At 39.4% G+C, this 16,506-nt stretch overlaps 1 long non-coding RNA gene across 2 annotated transcripts; it reads left to right on the top strand.

Moving 5' to 3' along the window:
- The first annotated feature begins 12,537 nt into the window (after positions 1-12,537).
- LOC138354962 (uncharacterized) lies at positions 12,538-16,251 on the top strand. 2 transcript variants are annotated; one of them, XR_011223766.1, is made up of 2 exons: positions 12,538-12,861; positions 15,357-16,251. It is a non-coding gene; the product is annotated as an uncharacterized lncRNA (long non-coding RNA). The 2 variants fall into 2 exon arrangements; XR_011223771.1 differs by having other exon boundaries at positions 15,354-16,251.
- The last annotated feature ends 255 nt before the right edge of the window (positions 16,252-16,506 follow it).

Here is a 16,506-nt window from a genome sequence, read left to right as displayed (position 1 = left end):
AGCGATTTTGTAATAAGAGTAGCCCAATTTTTTGTTGAATGACTGATACGGGTTTCAAAGTAATATATTTTGATATATAGAGTACACTACACGATGTTGTTTTATTCATATTATTTCTGCACACACACACACACACATACAAAAAAAGAAACCCGGATTTGTAGCAAACATATAAACATAGTTCACACATATAAACGGAGCTCTACAAATCAAGGGACCCAGAATGTGGAATGACCTTACCAATCATGTTAAAGACTGTACCTCCCTCAACCAGTTTAAGATAAAAACGAAGCACTACCTAATAATTTCCCTGTAACCTACCTTACCCCTATATTGTCAACCCATGTCTGGTTTTTTCTGCCATGTTCCCCTCTTTATTTTTATTTGTTCTCAACACATTTTATACTTTAATCTCAATTAGTATTAAGTTTTAGTTTTTAATGTTTTTCCTGCCCGAAACGCTTTGCGTAATAGTGGCTTTAGGCATTGTATGTACTAGCTCTATCTATAAATCTATCAATTTTTGTATAACCTCTTGTATGTATTTTACCTGAATAAACATTTATTTATTATTTATTCTAGAGCCTTAGCAAACAAACCTGGAGCACTTGTACACAACCTCTGAAGCACAACCATGCACGAACCGAAGCCTGACCATGCACAACCCACAGCCCAGGTGACACCCCCGGAGCTCGACCAGTTATTTAACCGGAGCCCGACCAGTTATTTAACCGGAGCCCGACCAGTTATTTAACCGGAGCCCGACCAGTTGTGTAACCGAAGCTCGACCAGTCGTGTAACCAGACCCCGACCAGTTGTCTAACCTTAAGCCTAGCAAGTATACATCTCATCCAACCCCCACAAAGCTAAACAGTCCCAGAGCACAACCAAGCTCCATTCCTAGCTCGACCAAACAAAAATCTCATTAGCCTTACCTAAAATCCTCCACTTGCCCTAGACACCAACTATTGACCCATAGCAAACAATTGAACTATATACAAAAAAAGAAACCCGGATTGCTAGCAAACATATAAACATAGAGCCTTAGCAAACAAACCTGGAGCACTAGTATACAAACAACCGCTGAAGCACAACCATGCACGAACCGAAGCCTGACCATGCACAACCCACAGCCTAAGTGACACCCTCGGAGCCCGACCAGTTGTGTAACCGGACCCCGACCAGTTGTGTAACCGCACGCCTATGTCTACTTAGACTGTAGATGGTGCGCCCCCACATGAATTATTGCATCCAGGCATGGAGACCTCATCCTCAGAAAGACACAGCTGCTCTGGAGCCATGTCTTACCAGAGCTATGGAGCTATGTCTTACGACAAAAATCATACCAGAGCTTAGTCATCTGTTGTATCAGGAACGGTTGAGGGCCACAGGGCTAACACCACCACAAACCAGGCATGACAGGGTGGACTTCATAGAAACCTTTAAAATACTAAACAATTTGGAGAATGTCGATCAGGACAATGTTTTCAATAGGTCAGATATTACACGAGCAAGGAGCAACGGGTTCACACTCAAGCCAGAATGCTTTTTCACCCATTGGGTTGTAAACCAGTGGAACCGCCTACCCGCCGAAGCAGTAAACGCCAAACCTCTGCTGGGTTTTAAAATACAGCTGGAAAAGATCAGAACAAATGGGGGGGACCTTTGACATGCCGCCGGCTTACTGCCCTCATCGAGGCCACTAGTGTTAGTGGACCTCAGGTAAATTCAGTTCCCGGAGGGGTGTCCCCGCTCCTTCCTGTTGGGAAGTTGTTCATCTATTGTAGTATCATACTATCATGCAAGAGTAGCCACACATCTATGGTTCATCCAATAATATCAGCAGACTTCTAGATGTTACTACTGTAACGGTTCTATTGTTACGTAAAGTATGGTGACAAATAAACACAGACACTAAGATACTATATATATATATTTGGTCGAATATACAGAAGTACACAGGTGATACGTGGTGTGAGTTGAGCGCACTGAGCGTTGGTACAGTATCTCGCAAGTGTCTGCTCTAGACCACACTTGAAAGTAGACTAGCCAATGTTCGCTACACTGCTGCTTATATTGCTCGGGCAACACCTCACCGTGTTGCCCGGGCAACGCCTCACCTCATTCATCTCCAAAGGTTGACAGGAATATTAACACTATATTTGGAGCGAGTATATTATTGGGATAATCTACTCGCTACAGAACTCCCCCTCCCAGGGGATGAAAGGAAAAATACTTGATCAAGGAACTTAGCTGGTTGGTGAATTGTACGCCCTGCTCGCGTTACATAACCATCAAAGTTAACTTCCTCCTCTTCGCTGATGTCATCTAACTGGGGTCGTAGGGTGGGAGGTCGCATAGGATCGTCCGTCGTCGTAGGATCAGGTTGTGGTGCGGCTGGTAATTGGGGTCGAAAAGTGAACTGCGTAGTCGGCGGATGTGTCTCTGGATTTAGCAGTGTCGCAGACGTTGAGACGAAGCCTGGAGCAGAGCAGAGAGCTGAGTGAGGCCGGAGTCGTGGAGCTGTATGTGGGAGAGCGTGGCGGCTCGATTGAGATTTGTGTGTCTAAACTCGGGGAGCGAGAGCGTGGCGGCTCGATGCGGTCGTAGTCTGCTGTCTGCTCTGTGTCGAAGCTGTAGCGTCTTGGGTTGATTAGGACTGTACACGCCGAGTACTACATTGTTGACTGTGGAAATTGTAGTCTGGTACTAAAAGATGTAGGCAGTGTGTGGACAAGCTCGGTGTAGCAGGAGAGAAGAATGTGCATAATTGTTGCGTCCTTGGGTCGTTGGTGGAGCATTTAGATCCGGGGCGGATGGGCTCGGGCACCAGGACATTAGGAGGTAATGTAGGCACGTAGTTAGGACAACGAGGGAATCACTGCTAGAGCTGAATTGTCCTGGAGGCGACGAAGAGTCGGAAACGCAAGCTGTAAGTCCTGTACTGCGCAAAGGGCTTGAGTCGGCAGAGTATCAAAATGCAGTGAACGTGTAGATGAATCTGACGAAAGAGCAGCTTTCGTGGGCGCCCCTGTAGAACAAGCAGTGCCCTGGCAGCGACGGAGAGTCGGCAGGACAGGCTGTAGATCCCACATTATGTAGTTACTGATGAAGCTGCCAGATGAGTGAGTAGTGATCGTGGAGCAGCAAACCGTAGTAGATGAAAATGCAGAGATGATCGCGATGAAAATCATAGCTGTGGCAAGGGTGTTGGCTACGTTCCACGACAGGTGGCTGCGGTCCACAGCAAGCAGCAGCAGTGGAGGTCCAGTGAGAGTCCATGTTGTAGTCCATCGTGGCTGGGTATCGTCGAAACTTCGTGAAGGTCGAAAATAGCCTCCATCTGCATGAACCAAAATTCTGAATCATCTGCGTTGTATGCTGGAAACCTGGTAGATAAATCCATGACGAAGATCTAGTTTGTGACTAGGTGTTCTTTTTCACTCACTGGGTCACCAATGTAACGGTTCTATTGTTACGTAAAGTATGGTGACAAGTAAACACAGACACTAAGATACTATATATATATTTGGTCGAATATACAGAAGTACACAGGTGATACGTTGGTGTGAGTTGAGCGCACTGAGCGTTGGTACAGTATCTCGCAAGTGTCTGCTCTAGACCACACTTGAAAGTAGACTAGCCAATGTTCGCTACACCGCTGCTTATATTGCTCGGGCAACACCTCACCGTGTTGCCCGGGCAACGCCTCACCTCATTCATCTCCAAAGGTTGACAGGAATATTAACACTATGTTTGGAGCGAGTATATTATTGGGATAATCTACTCGCTACAAACGAATGCGCCCACGATCACATGTTTACATTCACTGCGATGTAACAAACAACTTTTAATTTTATTCAGCTTTTTATATCAACTGTTTTACTTCAATTATTTTTCTGTTATTGGTTCTAAATATAACTAATATTTGCTTCTTTCTTATGCTATTTGTAATTAATGTCATAAAGCTTTATGATCTGAATGCACCAAACTGTGCCTTTTCATATTTCCAAGCTTAAGTTGCCAAATTGTAGGGTCTGTACAATTACCCAACTTCAAATTCAAATGTTTATTCAGGTAAAGTACATACATAAAAGGTGTGATACTAATATTGATGTATTTATAGATAGTGCTAGTACATACAATGCCTGAAGCCACTATTAAGCAAAGCGTTTCGGGCAGGAAAAACACTAAAGACTAAAACTTAATACTAATTGAGATTAAAGTATAAAATGTGTTGTGAACATATAAAAATAATAAAGGGGGGACCATGGCAGAAAAATAAGCAAAAAATACAATTTGGTCGACAAACAGCATTGTATTAAAAAAAATAGCAGACATGGGTTGACCTTTTAGGGGTAAGGTAGGTTACAGGGAGTTAATTAGGTAGTGCTTAGTTTTTTTCTTAAACTGGTTGAGAGAGGTACAGTCTTTAACATGATTGGGAAGGTCATTCCACATTCTGGGTCCTTTGATTTGTAGAGCATTTCTAGTTTGATTAAGTCGTACTCTTGGAATATCAAAAAGGTATTTGTTTCTGGTGTGGTGCTCATGGGTTCTGTTACAACCTTCAATGAAGCTTTTAAGGTTAGGATTAGCATTACAATTCAGCGTTTTATATATATATATATATATATATATATATATATATATATATATATATATATATATATATATATATATATATATATATATATATATATATATATATATATATATATATATATATACACATGAGAGGATGTGCAGTGACTTAATATCTAACATATTCAGAGATTTGAGTAGGGGTACCGAGTGATGTCTGGGGCCAGAGTTGGATATTGTCCTAATAGCAGCTTTGTGTTGAGTAATTAGAGGACGTAAATGATTTTGGGTAGTAGAACCCCAAGCACAAATACCATAGTTGAGATAAGGATAGATGAGGGTCATCAATTGTGACATTAGCTCCCCACATATGTCAGTGGCTTAGTTTAGAAACTGTACTTGTAGTTGATCTCGAACCCATTGTTGATGTGACGATTAATATTGAATTTTGTAACTAGCTCATCAAGATTGTAACTTGCTTAGCTAAATGAATTGTGGGGTTCAGTCCCTGAGCCCATTATGTGCCTCTGTAACTCTTTCCACTATCGCCCACAAGATGGGTATGGGGTGCATAATATATGAACTAAACTAAAAACTGATATTAACAAGTAGAATGGGTATTTGTAATAATATCTTTCATAAATAGCCACAAAACATTTAATATTTATTTAAAAAAAAAGTGTCTGGAAGTTAAATCAACTCCACAGGACAATAATTTTATTATATATTAAGTATTAAGTTTTAGTCTTTAATGTTTTTCCTGCCCGAAACGCTTTGCGTAACAGTGGCTTTAGGCATTGTATGTACCAGCTCTATCTATAAACCTAGCAATTTTTGTAAAAATCTCTTCTACATATTTACTTCGAATGTCGATATGAAATTACATTATTTCAGAGTAAAAATAGGTTTGATCATGTACTACGTGCAGCACCAACATTACAGTAAGTAAATATACCATATTATTTCTTCATTACTTACGTAATGGTAGGAGGATTTGGGTACATTTGGGTAATTCTACGGACCGAAATTGAAGTCGAACACCCGAAAATGGATATATCGATGCAACCGAATCACGTTCTGCTATCTGGAGACTAGTTAGTTTTTTCCTACTGATAAGTGTAGGTTATATGATATTCGTATTCATCCAGAGGGTTGGTAAATATCGGTGGAACAGCCTACTCGCCGAAGGGTAAAAGACAAACATCTGTTAACTTTTTTTTAAAGTATAGCTGGAAAATATCATCAAGGTAAACCTTCGACAAGCTGGGGCACCACTCCAGTGCCAGGTAAGTTCACTACGGGCTCACCATAGCCTGTGCTACTTGCCCCGCTCCTGTGCCAGGTAAGTTACGGGCTCACTTACCATAGCCCGTGCTATTTGGAACTTGTTCCGAGTAGCTGAATCTATAACAACAACAACAATTCGACAAGTTGCCGATTTCCTTTCCTATTCAAGGCTACTATTGTTAGTGTCTCTCATGGTAAACCTATGTAAAATCAGAAAAGTTTTTTCAATTGGAAGGGACGCCTGCATGAGAGATGATGTCTGGGGATTTACAGTCTCCGTGGTGTAGTGGTAAGACACTCGCCTGGCGTTCCGCGATCGCTTTGTACTGGCCGGGGAGGATTTACTGGGCGCAAATCCTTAACTGTAGCCTCTGTTTAACGCAACAGTAAAATGTGTACTTGGTTGTAACAACGATTCTTCGCGGCGGGGATCGTATTCCAGGGACCTGCCCGAAACGCTACGCGTACTAGTGGCTTAACAAGAATGTAACAATTTCGCTTCGCTTCAGGGGCCATGTCACCCGAAAATCCGATGAAAAATGGAATATTTACGAAAAATTACGAAAAATACTACAACGTTCTGGCAACACTGTGGTCCAAACCGTTTAATGATATCTTGAAAAATAACGTAATTAGAGTCAAATTTCCCGCTGCAACTTTCGTGAATCTGGTCCTCGCGCCGTGAGTACGCCGCGGGGTATTGTATCTTACGTTGTAGATGTCTTATTTTTCGTAATAGCGTTGAAAATAACATGTTATGCATAAAATGAATATAAACTAACCATATGGCAACACAACATATGGTCTGACACGAGGGTGGTGCAGTCAGTGACTGCGTGTCTCTCATGGAGAGAGGATGTATGCTGACGCGCTCACACAATATCTCCCAGAACATGCTATTTTTGGATTTTTAGCTATTTGTACTGCAATATGACTTACCAAACGAACAAGAGAGAAGCATTGACAGCTAGATGCATACGAGCTGGCCGCAATGCGTAAATCACCCCTCACGAGTGACCGCAGGTAGAGAAACTTTGAGAGCGCGCTACGCAACTCCAACTTTTAAAACTAGATAAAATTTCACAGCCTTTATTTATTATTCTATTTACATGAAACTTGCACATTATATGTAGAAAATACGCCTCTATAAACGCATGTCATTATTCTTATCTACGTAGATTTATTGATTTTATAAATAATGATACACCTCATTTTGTTGCATACGTTTTTGGGAAACTTTTATAAAATCTGTATTATTGCACTAAATACATCTGGGATAATAATGTGACATGCAAATCTTTATTATATAGTAAGGTCATAGCTGAGTGTCGTATAAATGATTTTGGTTCACAATTGTGGGCTGTGAAATTTTTTGAACATGGTTGAAAAATTCGTCTTTTTTTTGTTTTTTGTTTTTTTCTCCGTCTCTATTTAGGCTGAGATGCTGAAACTTGGCCTAGGTGCAGCACCTTTCACATGTATCAGGATAATAAATTATGAATACCCTACAACAATTTTTTAAATCGGGTGACTTGCCCCCTTCATGTTTGTTGGATAAATATTTGACTGTTAGTAAAGACTTGAGCATTGTTTCTTACACTTAGACTATGTGAGCACTAGACGGTCAATGGTGGTCGTTCTTTTTTATGATAGGTTCAGTTTATTGTTTAGTGGCCAGTATAATTCAGTTTATTGGCCAATGCGTTGGCATCAGTTTTCATTGACGAACGAGCAAAAACTGGAAGGATTTAAATCGTTCTTTAAATCGTTATCTCATACCGTCTGTCCTTAGAATGTCAGTGCCTGTGCTTCTACCATACTTAATTCCCTGAAAAGTCTGCACTTTTCATGATACCTTAAATTATAAAGGCCAAAATTGTGCAGAACATATTGTCAATTAATAACAACTGGCCTGACTGAGTATACGCAAAATTTAAGAAAAGAAAACGGCCCACCTGTTACATTACAGAAAACGAATTCATTGTTTCGGGAGAATATATGGGAAGGTCAGCCGGTAAATGCAACAGCCCCATAAGTGCAATTATGTACTAAGACTGAAAGTCATGAAATGTACCTATTACATTTAGCATTAAAACGTACTGTCTATTCGGAGGATGGGTTGCACGCCGGTATCAACAGAGAAGCCTCCATGGAAACAAGGCTTAATTGGCTTTCAGAACCTCCCTGAAGAAATTTGTAAAGTCCATCGTCTTCCACTCGTTATCATCAAAGCCTGTGGACTCTTTCAAGTGTAAACACTTAAAATCCTTGCCCATTACGGCCTTCAAGCCATGTTCCTTCATGAAGGGAACCGTGACGAAGGTGTCACAGGAACGAAGGTGTCCGCGATGAATTCGACAATTTGGCTTCCCAACCGGATAGGAATGTGCAATTTACGATCGTACCTGTCGAGAGGGAGAGACACCTCGCCCGATACTCCATCCTCACACGCCCTTGATCCTTGTAAACTGTCCTGCTCTTGTTCCAGTTGTGTAGCTGCGATTAGTGTAGCTGTAGAAAGAAAGTTCCATATCCGTGGTATTATTTTTAATTTGGCTGGAACAGTTTCTTAGATTGGAATTAATAAGGGTTTTTATTAGTAATTAAGTTATAATTGATAAAAGCACCAGTAAAGTCGTCCAGGAGTGTACACAAGAAGCCATGTGACGTGGACACTGCGGCGCTGAAGACGGTAGCGTTGATCCTGGTGAGGTAACTATGGAACAAGTTGTCTTCTACCCTTGGTCGAGTCCGTGTGTGAGGATGATACTACTGGCCTACTGCCGGAGGGAGACGCACCATCCTACAGGGCGAGGCCACGCTGCTAGGGAAGCAATGCGGGGATAAGTTCAACACCCCCTTCTCCTGAAGCACCCAAACACCACTTCTCTTTCCCAACACAACCCTTTACAGCACACTTGTATTTTCCAGGATCTCATGCATCTTCCATCTAAAATTATAAGGAAGGTAGCTAATGTGGTACCAAGGTAACTGCGCAAGGCCTTCCGCAGTTACCTTTATTCTTAAGTTCTTATGTTCTAATGTGCTTCGCCCCCATTTATTCCCTATGTATCCCCCTTGTTTTTACCTTTATTGTCTTGTCACCTGACCCAGTACAGGTATAAATCAACGAGTTCTGTAATTTCTTTTCACTTGAGAATGAACCATGGAGGTTCGAAACGTTGTGCAAATTGTATAAATAAGTGTAATACATTCTATAGTAATTCACTTTTTTCTTCACCTTGAATTAATGAAAATGAGTTTTGGAGATCTCCTCTTTCAGCTAAGCCCTGATGCTAGGAAAATAGTTAGAGGGATAGAAGCCCTAAATCAGAAGATAGTAAATACAGAATATGCGGTCATATTCAATGAGACATGTTTAAAAGAAAACCTGCTGCCAGTATACACCAATATATATATATATATGTATATATATATATATATATATATATATATATATATATATATTGTGACGGTAACGCGTTGGTGTTCGGCTGTTTCAAAAGCTAGGGGTATGGCCTCGTCACATAAAGAAAAAAAAAAGAAAAAAGCTGGAACTTTCGTCTGTGGTAAGGTAATGGGAAGACACACAAAACACAAGTAAATTTAACAATGAAATTTAATTACGTTAGAAAAGCAAGACATGAATAAAATTGGGCATAAAAATTGTAACATAAATGAATCAAACAAAATAATAAGAATAATCACTGGCAAATGAAAAGTTACGTTAAGACAAGTGAGTAATAGCAAAGTAAATTATATTAGTGCAGGAATATTGGCTTCAAGCTGCCACCTCCCTTAGTACACGTAAGCCAAGGCTTAGTCTACCAATGAGACGTGTTAATTTGTGTGGAGCACGATATATTCTGCCTTCTCTAGGTCGCGGTGGCCCAGACATCAGCTCGTGTGGCGGGTGGTGGAGCAGGTGTGACGGGCACCAGCCAATCAGCGACAGGCAGGCGATGGACAAGTAGTTTGCCGGTTCATGGTGGCGGAGGCAAGCAGGTGTGCCGGTGTTGGATACGTTTTGCACTCTGGGCAAAACTTGTTGTTGTACTTGTTGGATATATCTTCTATATTAGTTGTTACAGGGACGTAGTTTGGAAGAAAGAGCAGGCTCAATCTCTCTTGAAAGAGATTATCATCACAATATATATATATATATATATATATATATATATATATATATATATATATATATATATATATATATATATATATATATAATATGTCGTACCTAGTAGCCAGAACGCACTTCTCATCCTACTATGCAAGGCACGATTTGCCTAATAAGCCAAGTTTTCATGAACTAATGCTTTTTCGACTACCTAACCTAACATTTTCGGCTACCTAACCTAACCTAACCTATAAAGATAGGTTAAGTTAGGTTAGGTAGGGTTGGTTAGGTTCGGTCATATATCTACGTTAATTTTAACTCCAATAAAAAAAATTGACCTCATACATAATGAAATGGGGAGCTTTATCTTTTCATAAGAAAAAAATTAGAGAAAATATATTAATTCAGGAAAACTTGGCTTATTAGGCAAATCGGGCCTTGCATAGTAGGCTGAGAAGTGCGTTCTAGCTACTAGGTACGACATATATATATATATATATATATATATATATATATATATATATATATATATATATATATATATATTAATAATTCTAACACGAATCTTCTCAATACATCTTACGGTTTTTCTTCACTGTTGTGGGTAGTTGAAAAATTAACTCTCCAAAATTAATTTTTTTATATTTTAATTTTTGGTCTGACGCTTAAAAGCGTTTCATAAGGCTTCTTACATTTTCGAAGACTTGGTTTACACATAACATACATCATACTTTTATTTGTTTTGGGTGAGGTGATATGACACAAAAGTTTTGGGTGAGGTGACAGAACACGAATCAATGGGTATCAATGTGTATCACAAATCAATGTCAAGAGAAGTACAAGCTGGTTTGTACTTCTCTTGACATACCAGAAAACATACTAAGAAAGCTACTCCAAGCCTGCACTAAAGTGGCACCCTACTTGAGTCCAGATGGGCACATGTATAAGCAAGTAGATGGGGGTCGTCATGGGTTCTCCCCTAGGTGTCCTGTTTGCGAACTTCTACATGGGTACCATAGAGCAAAGGGTCTTAGTTGACATGGACTTGAAACCTGCCATATACTGCAGGTATGTTGACAACATTTTTTCACAGGTACCTGATGTCAGACATCTGCAGCAGCTGAAGGAGGCATTTGAGCATAATTCTATGTTAAATTTCACTTACGAGATGGAGAATGATGGGACGCTGCTCTTTCTAGATGTAACAGTCAAGGAAAGGAACGGAGGCTTCCACACTGCAGTCTACACTAAGGAAACAAACATAGGAATATGCCTCAATGCCAATAGTGACTGCCCAGACAGGTACAAGAGGAGTGTTGTCAACGCTTACGTCAACCGGGTTCTCAGTCACAGCTCAGGATGGAAGCAAGTCGATGAAGAACTCTGTAGGGTAAGGCAGGTCCTAGTCAACAACGGCTTCTCTAACGGTTATGTTGAAGACGTCATAAAAAGAGAGGTGAAACGCCATGCAACCTCTGGAGAGTCAACTAACATAACACTTGTACCCCCTATTAGACTGTTTTACAGAAACTTCTTTTCGACGGCTCATAAAATGGAGGAAAGTGTCCTGAAAGATATAATTAATTGGAACGTCATCACTACAGACAAAAATCTGAAAATACAATTGACAATTTACTACAAAAATAAAAAAAACGGCCAACCTACTTATGAAAAACTCCCCAGACACTAAACAGAACGACTTGAAATAAACCAACGTCGTCTATGCCTTCACATGCCCACTTGGGGACTGTAAGCCCCAAAGAATTCAGTATATAGACAAGACAACAGTGTCTCTTTCTAGGCGATTAACAATGTACAAACAACAGGGCTCCATCAAGGAACATATAATCTCTTCTCACAACCAGACCATCACCAGAGAAATCTTAACAAGCAACACAGAAATCATCAACAGATATAGCAATAGCAGGAGACTCGACATCAGTGAGGCACTACACATCAAAAAGTCAACACCAGCAATCAACAGCCAGTTAACGCATAACTATATTCTACCCACTTCAAGACCGCAAACCAACTTAGAAGTAGCAAGAGAAAGTATGGGCCAATAGGCCTTCTGTACTCACTTCTATTCATATGGTTTCATACCCAATTTATACCCATTGATTCGTATTGTCACCTCACCCAAAACTTTTGTGTCATATCACCTCACCCAAAACAAATAAAAGCATGATGTATGTTATGTGTAAACCAAGTCTTTGAAAATGGAAGAAGCTTTACGAAAAGGCTTTGCTAAAGTCAAGGTATACAATTCTGCAAATCTTTCAGCTGTCAGCTGATTTAAATATCGTTTGGAAAATAAAGAGTGCAAATTATTTACACACCAGTAGCTCTTATATTAACCATTTGTGAATCCTTAATTATATATAATCAATGTATTTCCAGACACAAAAGATATATTATAGATCGATAATCGCTTTTGCAATTATCGATTCAAGCAATTTCATACGATAGACGTTAAGCTAACTGGACAATAGTTTGACGCAAGTGATCTATTGTAACAAGTGATCGTTGTTAGAAATCAACAGCAATTGTGTACCTCCAATGATCATTATCACCTCTTAACCCTCAACATTTACCTTCAACCTCAAGGACAATTTTAAACCCTAACAACCACCTAAACATTTCAGTTCTTATATCCCGGCTGAACGACTCGACGACAGAGAAAGGAACTAGGAAATATTGCTCATGTCATTAGCCAGAAAAGCATTACACAGTTGGACAGGACCTGGACAAAGGGGGTCCTGTGACCTTGGGAAGATTGTATGCACCACCTCGGTGCAGGAAAGGGTATATAAGCAGAGGCAGGACCCTTCCCCTCAGCAGTCAACACGTTACAACCAGCTACAGCAACCATGGTCAGTTATTTAGTGATTTTACAACTATCAACCAATGTTGGATATAATTTAATTTAAAACATGCTTTTCTTGATTCACGATTTAATGCTCTTGTTATAAAGTTATACATATTTTTATGTATAATTTGTATTCGCGTACTAGATTGGTCTAACCAGTTGAATATGATAAGTTAACAATTTAATAGTGTTAAATATTACCTTATATTAGTGTACAAGTCTTCTCCAAACTGTATACTCAGGCCTTGATAATGCACTTAGGAGAATGCAAAAGATTTGGTGAAGTTCACGACTCTACATAAAATATTTAGATACATAACTGTGGTTTCCTAATCCAATAATAATAATAATAAAATAATAATATTTTTGTTATTTTTATTTTCATTATTATTATTATTTTTAAAGCGTAATAGCTATGAATCAACACACTTTTGCTTTTACAGAGATAATTAGAACAATATTTGTTGAGGGGAAGTACGGTGTGTGAGCAGTGACGACAGTGACCAGGAAGTGACTCACTGCTAGTCTACGAGCCGAGGATATTTCTGGTAGTTGAGCACTGTGCGTCTGCTCTATTTGGTGTACTGTGTTGTGTCTGCTGAACAGTGACTAGGTCAAGCTGCTATATGTGGTGTACTATGTTATGTCTGCTGTACAGTGACCAGGCCAAACTGCTATATTTGGTGTACTGTGTTGTGTCTGCTGTACAGTGACCAGGCCAAGCTGCTGTATTTGGTGTACTGTATTGTGTCTGCTGTACAGTGACCAGGCCAAGCTGCTGTATTTGGTGTACTGTATTGTGTCTGCTGTACAGTGACCAGGCCAAGCTGCTCTATATGGTGCAATGTTGTTTCATCTACGGGTCTGTTTGAGGAGGCGAAAAGAAGTTGCTGAAAGATGAGATGAGCATTTGTGTTGCTCACGTGGCCCCACAAAGTGAGGTTATTCGATGAAATATCTATGCCCAAGCTTACCAACAAGTGCTGTCGGGATGTTGGGGAAATAGTCTCGGCTGCCAACGTCTTTTGTAGAGTCATGGTTGGTCGAGTGGTTAAAGAACCAAATACGCCATGGTGTATTGTGCTCCTGGCTGTCTGGGTTCGAATCCTTCTGGGGTGTGGAGTTTTCATTTATATATATATATATATATATATATATATATATATATATATATATATATATATATATATATATATATATATATATATATATATATATATATATATATATATATGTCGTACCTAGTAGCCAGAACGCACTTCTCAGCCTACTATGCAAGGCCCAATTTGCCTAATGAGCCAAGTTTTCATGAAATAATTGTTTTTCGACTACCTTACCTACCTAACCTAACCTAACCTAACTTTTTCGGCTACCTAACCTAACCTAGCCTATAAAGATAGGTTAGGTTAGGTTAGGTAGGGTTGGTTAGGTTCGGTCATATATCTACGTTAATTTTAACTCCAATACAAAAAAATTGACCTCATACATAATGAAATGAGTAGCTTTATCATTTCATAAGAAAAAAATTAGAAAAAATATATTAATTCAGGAAAACTTGGCTTATTAGGCAAATCGGGCCATGTATAGTAGGCTGAGAAGTGCGTTCTGGCTACTAGGTACGACATATATATATATATATATATATATATATATATATATATCGTACCTAGTAGCCAGAACACACTACTTGGCCTACTATGCAAGGCCCGATTTGCCTAATAAGCCAATTTTTCCTGAATATATATATTTTGCGATTTTTTTTCTTATGAAATGATAAAGCTATCAATTTCATTATGTATAAGCTCATTTGTCTTAATTTGAGTTGAAACTAACGTAGATATATGACCGAACCTAACCAACCCTACCTAACCTAACCTAACCTATCTTAACCTAACCTAAACTAACATAACTAAGTCAATATTTTATGTTCTTAATATAATATAATAATAATAATTCAAATAAACCAATTGGAAACAATTTATTGCAAATAAAGAAAATCACTCGGCCTATTAGGCAAATCAGGCCTTGCATAGTAGGCCGACAAGTGCGTTCTGGCTACTAGGTACGACATATTTACATATGTCGTACCTAGTAGCCAGAACGCACTTTTCGGCCTGTTTTACACAGGCCTGCTTGAAGGGGTATATGTAAATGTATATGTATGCCGTTGAATGTTTGTGTTCATGGTATGGTTAGGGTCAGTGAGTGGGTGTCGACTAAGCTTTGGTCATCAAGGTTGAACGTGACTTAACAGCCGGCCAGCTTTCCATGGTCTCATGTTGACATTGACTGACTTGATCTTCAACCCTTGTGGTGTCATTAGTATGGGTTCTCTCTCTCCTTTACTGTCGCCTGTGGTTGTTGCTGCTGTTTTTATTATAATTCCTATGATTATTATTATTATAGCATTAGTAATAGTAGTAAAAATATGTTTTTTTTTTACTTTTTTAATTTTTTACTCACTGAATTGCTAATATATGTGGACTTGTATATCAGCAGAGGCTGCTGGTGATGGTGGGTGGTGCCCTCCTGGTGGCCTGGTGCAGGGCAGCTGCCGTGTCCCCCCATAATGGTGAACCTCCTGGTGACGCCACTTCCATCAGAAGCGCCCGCCGTCGGGGTCCGGTTCTGGCATACCACCATCCATTAGGATTTTTCCGTGGCATTTCTCCAGATGCTGTCGATGCTACTTCCTACAGCGGTCCTTCTCACCCCGCTCACGTTGACCAGTCAAGTTATTTCTCACGTGGTAATATTAAACCGTCCATCCACGGCTTCGGTGGCGGTAGATTCTTGGGCAATGACCGCGGTTCCGGTGGTTCATTAGGTGTTCCTGGAGGTTTACACCGAGGGTTTGATGGATCCACGAACGATCTTGATGGTCCCTTAGGATCCTCCGGTGGCGCCTTCAAGGATTTACGTAAATCTATTGTCAGTGTTCCTGGCTTCATCAGAGGTAATAGGGGCTCCTTCGGTGTTCCTCGTGGCTATAATCCTAGCTTCAAAGGCTTCGGTGGAAATTATGGTAAACAACTCGGCCTTGGGAAGTAAAGTGTTTTTGTCTTTGGTGAATGTAGATATTTCAAAGGGACAATATTCTTGTCTCAAGTCATGATTAATGCATCAATTCAGCGGTTGTAACTCAAATGACGAAGTAATTTTGTGAATAATTATTGCCAATGAAGAATGTTTTGTGAATAAAGCAATATGGTCAGTGATACAGTGTATGCATAAAGCAGTTATGACCTATGAAGTATTTTTGCTAATAGAGCTGCAATAATCCACCAAGTTTTACTCTTCTAAAAAAAAAACTTTACAATCCATTCAGAATTTCTATGAATAAATCATCAATGAATCATCAGATATTTTTATAAAAATAAAACAGAAAATTTAAGATCGATTTATTTCAATCCTTGCTGAAAAAAATATTAACAAATACTTACAATTTCTTAAATTAATATAGACCACATTTTTCACAAATTGAATAATTTTACTTGTTTTTTTTATTGTCTGGAAAGATTTCATTGTTCATAACTAAGAACTGACCAAAAACTGTGTTGCCATATGCAGCCACTTTACAAGACAATTGTATAAAGTAAATAAACAAAATACATCTTGAATAATAATACAGTGAATGACACATATATAA

Source organism: Procambarus clarkii, chromosome 6, assembly GCF_040958095.1.
Source record: "Procambarus clarkii isolate CNS0578487 chromosome 6, FALCON_Pclarkii_2.0, whole genome shotgun sequence".
Classification (NCBI taxonomy): domain Eukaryota; kingdom Metazoa; phylum Arthropoda; class Malacostraca; order Decapoda; family Cambaridae; genus Procambarus; species Procambarus clarkii.
Note: the sequence above shows the minus strand (reverse complement) of the source record. Positions and strands in the feature narration are given on the sequence as shown.